This window comes from Ciona robusta, chromosome 3 (genome assembly GCF_009617815.1).
Source record: "Ciona robusta chromosome 3, ASM961781v2".
NCBI lineage: Eukaryota > Metazoa > Chordata > Ascidiacea > Phlebobranchia > Cionidae > Ciona > Ciona robusta.
In genome coordinates, this window is record NC_143237.1 from 8,435,505 (window position 1) to 8,441,983 (window position 6,479).

Genomic DNA, 6,479 nt, shown 5'->3' on the forward strand with positions numbered 1-6,479 from the left:
TTCACTCGCATTCCGCGGCCGGGTGTAGCTATGAAGGCTCGACCCCGCGGTACGTATTTACGCTCAATAATTTGTGTATATGACAAACACGCCTGGGTTCCCGTCCATATATGTTGATTTGCCGCCTCTTTTTAGAGAGTTTCTCCTATACACAGTATATTAAAATTCTTTTTTTTCTCAATGCGATTTTATATTTTCTCATAACATAAAATAAAATGACTAGATTCGGCCTTTTTAAATCGTGTTATATTCGGTGTTTTGTCGCTGTTTTTGTCCATGTTTTTTTTGTTGTTGTTATTTTCGATGTTTTGTCTCGGTTGTTGTCCGTGTTATTTTTCAAATTAATAGTAAAGTATGAAATATAAGTTTATCATCTGACGGCTCGGCTTAATCGTGTCAAGACAACCATTATACGAAGCAGAATCCACGCTATTTCGCCTTTCTTATATGCTGGCGCCCGCTATTGACCTGGCTGTGGTCGATCCGCACTTTAAAACCCGTTTGCGCTCTTTGGTCTACAGACGCAAGAGGCTTTAAAATTTTAGGAAATATCATATACCATGTCGGAAGCTCTGTGTAAGTGCCATAACCGACCACTGAAGTTGGTTTAAATATTTTCTAATGCAGACTAAGCCGTCATTATTCCCTGTATTTGCTCCTTTCCTCCACATTCCCGACGTTACTTTACACCGTATAGCTGTGGCAGTCTTGAGAGCTCCGCTTCATAAGTCGATTCAGGGTGCTGCATTGTCGTCACCAATATGTGTACAGTCAACACTCGGTGTACAACTACAAGAAACCGACCAAACTAGAAGCAGATGTGCGCTGTGCGATTACGTCAATATACGACATGCTCTCTTGATTGCATGCCTCGCACTTTGTAACAAAACCTGAAAATTCTCACGTGTAAAACAAATCTTTCGTCCAATGCTTTTTTAACAGATTTCGTCAATTTCTTTGTATGTTTTTTCCATGCTTCGTCTAAGCTTTTTACCGTTTAAGAAATGAAACCCAACAGGAAAAAACATGGTCAAAACGCATATGCTCACATTTTCCGAGAAAATGAATTTCTGATAAAGTCTCCAAATATAACAGGCCTACTTTCTTACTGCTATTAAATCCTAGTCTTCGATGTTTAAACAAATCTTGAGCAAACCAGTTTTAACTGCAGATGGTCTTGGAACAGGCGACTATCTACATTCTACACAGACATCGGCACTTACCAAGGATCGCTAACAAAAGACTTTATTTATGCAATTCAGAAACTCTTTTTGGGGATACCAATAAACAATCCTTTCACTTGCGGTTTCCGTGAATTATTGTGTTAATATTTTTGTATTTATTTTTTCCAGGCAACAACCTATAAATCCACGTCCCAACAAAGTTCTGTTTGTTGCTGTCATCCAGTCAGACAGATCCCGGTCATCCAGTCAGACACCGATCCAATTCCATTCCTTGCAGAAAGTTTTAAAAATAAAAGTTCATATTACACCAGCAACAGGATTTTGGGGTTTTGAAAAACCTAAAGGCTTTGTTTTATTTAGAAGTCTGTCGGTTCTCTACCAATACAGAGTGATTTAATAATATAATTTTTGGTCTGGTGTTATATTTTGAAGTTTTTTTATGGAATCTTTTTTTTATGGAATCAGTAAGTTCTTTCTGGATTATATGCTTTAAAATTATAGTTGCGGACTCAACATGTAATTGCTTTTTATTATACAAATCCAGGAAAATTATTCTGTGTAAGTCAGGACAATTATTTTGTGTAAGTTTTTAAAATGTATACATGACAAAAATGAGTTCTCAACTTTATATTCGTGGACTTTCAGACTTCAATGTATAAATTGGCCTCGGTAAAAACGGTACACCAAATCTTCATAAATCTTCATAATAAAATTAACGGTTTGAATTATTATGCTTTATTATGCCTCGTTGCCGCTAAAGTAGCAAATGTAACCTTATTTCTAAAATCTAGAAATTAATAAATAGTTGTCACGGTAACAGAATTATTACACACACATTTCTTGTGCCATATGCGAGCCTTTATCAAGCATGATAATAATGTTTAGGGCAGATGAAATGTTTGTACAATAAGGCCTTAATCTCCATTTACTTGTGTTGAATGCTTGTTTGTTTGTTTGTTTGTTTTACAGCGAAGATTCCAACCACGCCCAGGAGGCTGCTTCACTTGTGGTCGTTCAGGTTTTTTTTACCAGGACCTCTCGCCAGTAGCCCTAGTTATACCTGGGCCTTGATCTTCTTAAGAGGATCAAGGCACGCTAGGCAGCGATCGACGCTACTCAACGGTTTTCGAAACGCGCAGCGATTGCAAAATTGCAACACAACACGCACAATACACACAATCAAGAACTGCAACCTGGACTGGCCGTCTCATAAACTGAACTTACACCTCCCAACACACCATCGTTATACGTGGCTTACCGCGTTAAGAGGTGTACTGTGAGAAATTGGACACAGGACACAAAAAAAATGGACACGACAGACACTTCTGACCTGGCATTGGCTGATCCAATGATTTAGGATATAAAAATATAAAAGGGGGTGAGCTGTAGCACCTAATCATTTTCACCACAATTGTTTTTGTATATGTTTGTATGTGTATAAATTGGTGTACAATGAAGTGTAGAACTGTAAATTCAGATTCACCATGGTTGGACAATCAGGACTTAGTTTTTAAATAACCCCAACAGTGAGGTGGGCTCCACCCCAAGACAGCCCCAATAGTGAGGTGGGCTCCCCCCCCAAGACAGCCCCAATAGTGAGGTGGGCTCCCCCCCAAGACAGCCCCAATAGTGAGATGGGCTCCCCTGCAACAGCCCCAATAGTGAGGTGGGCTCCCCCCCAAGACAGCCCCAATAGTGAGATGGGCTCCCCCGCAACAGCCCCAATAGTGAGATGGGCTCCCCCGCAACAGCCCCAATAGTGAGATGGGCTCCCCCGCGACAGCCCCAATAGTGAGATGGGCTCCCCCACGACAGCCCCAATAGTGAGATGGGCTCCCCCACGACAGCCCCAATAGTGAGATGGGCTCCCCACGACAGCCCCAATAGTGAGATGGGCTCCCCACGACAGCCCCAATAGTGAGATGGGCTCCCCACGACAGCCCCAATAGTGAGATGGGCTCCCCACGACAGCCCCAATAGTGAGATGGGCTCCCCACGACAGCCCCAATAGTAGATGGGCTCCCTTTTAAATAACCCCAACAGTGAGGTGGGCTCCACCCCAAGACAGCCCCAATAGTGAGGTGGGCTCCACCCCAAGACAGCCCCAATAGTGAGGTGGGCTCCACCCCAAGACAGCCCCAATAGTGAGGTGGGCTCCCCCCAAGACAGCCCCAATAGTGAGGTGGGCTCCCCCCTGCAACAGCCCCAATAGTGAGATGGGCTCCCCCCGCAACAGCCCCAATAGTGAGATGGGCTCCCCCCGCAACAGCCCCAATAGTGAGATGGGCTCCCCCCTGCAACAGCCCCAATAGTGAGATGGGCTCCCCTGCAACAGCCCCAATAGTGAGATGGGCTCCCCCTGCAACAGCCCCAATAGTGAGATGGGCTCCCCCGCAACAGCCCCAATAGTGAGATGGGCTCCCCCGCAACAGCCCCAATAGTGAGATGGGCTCCCCCGCGACAGCCCCAATAGTGAGATGGGCTCCCCCGCGACAGCCCCAATAGTGAGATGGGCTCCCCCGCGACAGCCCCAATAGTGAGATGGGCTCCCCCGCGACAGCCCCAATAGTGAGATGGGCTCCCCCACGACAGCCCCAATAGTGAGATGGGCTCCCCCACGACAGCCCCAATAGTGAGATGGGCTCCCCACGACAGCCCCAATAGTGAGATGGGCTCCCCACGACAGCCCCAATAGTGAGATGGGCTCCCCACGACAGCCCCAATAGTGAGGTGGGCTCCCCACGACAGCCCCAATAGTGAGGTGGGCTCCCCTACAACAGCCCCAATAGTGAGATGGGCTCCCTACAACAGCCCCAATAGTGAGATGGGCTCCCTACAACAGCCCCAATAGTGAGATGGGCTCCCTACAACAGCCCAATAGTGAGATGGGCTCCCTACAACAGCCCCAATAGTGAGATGGGCTCCCTACAACAGCCCCAATAGTGAGATGGGCTCCCTACAACAGCCCCAATAGTGAGATGGGCTCCATATAATATCCCTAATAGTGAGATAGAGAGTTACTGTCACATCGTTGCAGTAGAGGTTGCATAAAGATTACGAACACGCATAACATCTGTACGAAATTACTTCCCCTTCATTGGCATTTTTGCGAAGAACAAAAAGACAAAAATGAAAACGATAACGAAAACAAAACGGAGCTCCGCGCCTAACGTGAAAAACAAAAGAAAAGCGCAAGCGAGTAAAAAAGACATAAAATCACGTATAAATCGTTACTGAACGCATGAAAAGTTAAAATGCCAATGATTAAGAACTAATACGCACATCATGTATACAAAAACGTCCGATACCCCATGCAAGCCACTTATCCGCCGCCATGACAACCCCATTCAAAGGACCAAACCTCCGGCAGTTAGACAATAGTAGACGATATATAGATTTCAGACTTTTAGCCATATACACAGTCCAGTAACATGCTTTTAATTACAGCAATCTGTATTTGAAATCCAGACCTATTTTACGTCATTTGACGTAATGAACCCCAGATACTGACGTAATAAACCCCAGATACTGACGTAATAAACCCCAGATACTGACGTAATAAACCCCAGATACTGACGTAATAAACTCCAGATACTGACGTCATAAACTTAGTGGATGACGTCACACAAGTGACGTCAAAAATGCCCGCACCATGGATTTATCAGAATATAACAGTTCACTTCGTGTATAGTGTAAGTGTGTATCAATACATACAGTAAACAACACAAAACCCGCAACACCACCATACCCCACCCCATACAATAAGCACAGCAACACCGCATTCTCTATGGGCCAATATAATAATAATAATAATAAACATTTAGAATCGATTTTATTTCGCCGCCGCAAACCGTCGCATCGCGTCGCAACAACTAACTTGATTATTAAGTGGGGAAACTGCACAAGAACGGATTTGGGAGCTAACTATATATCTTGCTTTAACGCAAGATTGATCGAACCGAGTGATCTTTAATCACTTTATCCGCTGCAACAGCGTCGAGTTTGCGTCGCATACTCGCGATTGTTGTCGATTCAAAAAAAGGAATGACAACATAAAACTGACACCTGGAAAAATGATTAAAGGTTAGTGTTTTAGGGGGGCCTAACAGGGAGCTAACATTTTTGTTAATTTTTGAACCCTACCCTAGTCGCAGGTTTGGCGCCTAATTGTTTTGCAGTGGAACCCGCCAGCTTTCGCTGACCGGACTTTTAACCACCGGCGTGTTGGAACATGGTTTTCGCAAACCAGGCACTGCTTGTTTGGCCTGAGTGCAATGACACGTGTTGTGTCGGCCGCGGGTGCAGTGTCCCAGTTCTGTCTAACTTAAACTTCCTAACAGCGATCCCTAGTTATAGCGATGTCACTTCTATCTATCTGATGCCGACTGTCCGGCCTTGCTGACAAGTGACACCAGGAGTATGGGTTAAAGTTGGAGAAATCTGACCTGCGCGCACCGTTCTTATGCAGGTTGTTTACACACACATACAAACAAACATGGAGAAATAAAACCCAAGATTCCCAACCACGTTACATTATTAACGTGTACAAAGGTGGACTTAATATCTTTTGATCTCCGTATACTTCCCCACCCCACACCACACACCGTGTACCACAAACTTTCAATTTCTTTAAAACAAGCATTCAATAGGTATAAGGGACTTTTTATGCTACAGCTCACATAAGTTAGTATTTACATCGACTAAGAATAAATCCTAGTCTGGGTATGCTATGGCTCCATTTTCGTACTTTAGCTTTCCGTCCGATTTTGTCTCTTTTCTGTAAAAGCTATTCGTCCCGTCTTTGTCGGTTTTCTGTAAAAGTAAAACGTCAGATTCGTTGATTATTTAGGTATTTTTCACTAAGTACACCAAGAATGCATAAAGATTGTTACCTCTTACTTAAGAATTTGCATATTTTTTTTGCAATTTTGTCTTAAATAACATAAATTTAAACATCGCTTAGTAAAACAAAAGTAATGTGTTTTATTGTTTAATATTGAATGTAAACGTATGTTGAAAACGCTACAATAAATTTAGTGCCAACATTAATACGTCATTTACTTCTAAAACGTTCAACAGTTTGATTCAGAAACTTGTAAGATAAAAGTTAATTTTTATATGTACCTTCGTTTTTCTTTCGCCGGCAGTTCTTTCGTCTCGCCTAATTTTCTTTTTCAATATTTGCTCATATAGAACCACCGCGGTGACGTCATTTGTTGTGTGACGAGATATCTGTAACGTAAAAACAAAGTTGAACAAAAACTGAAAGATTTAAGACTTAGTTATTCTCTCATT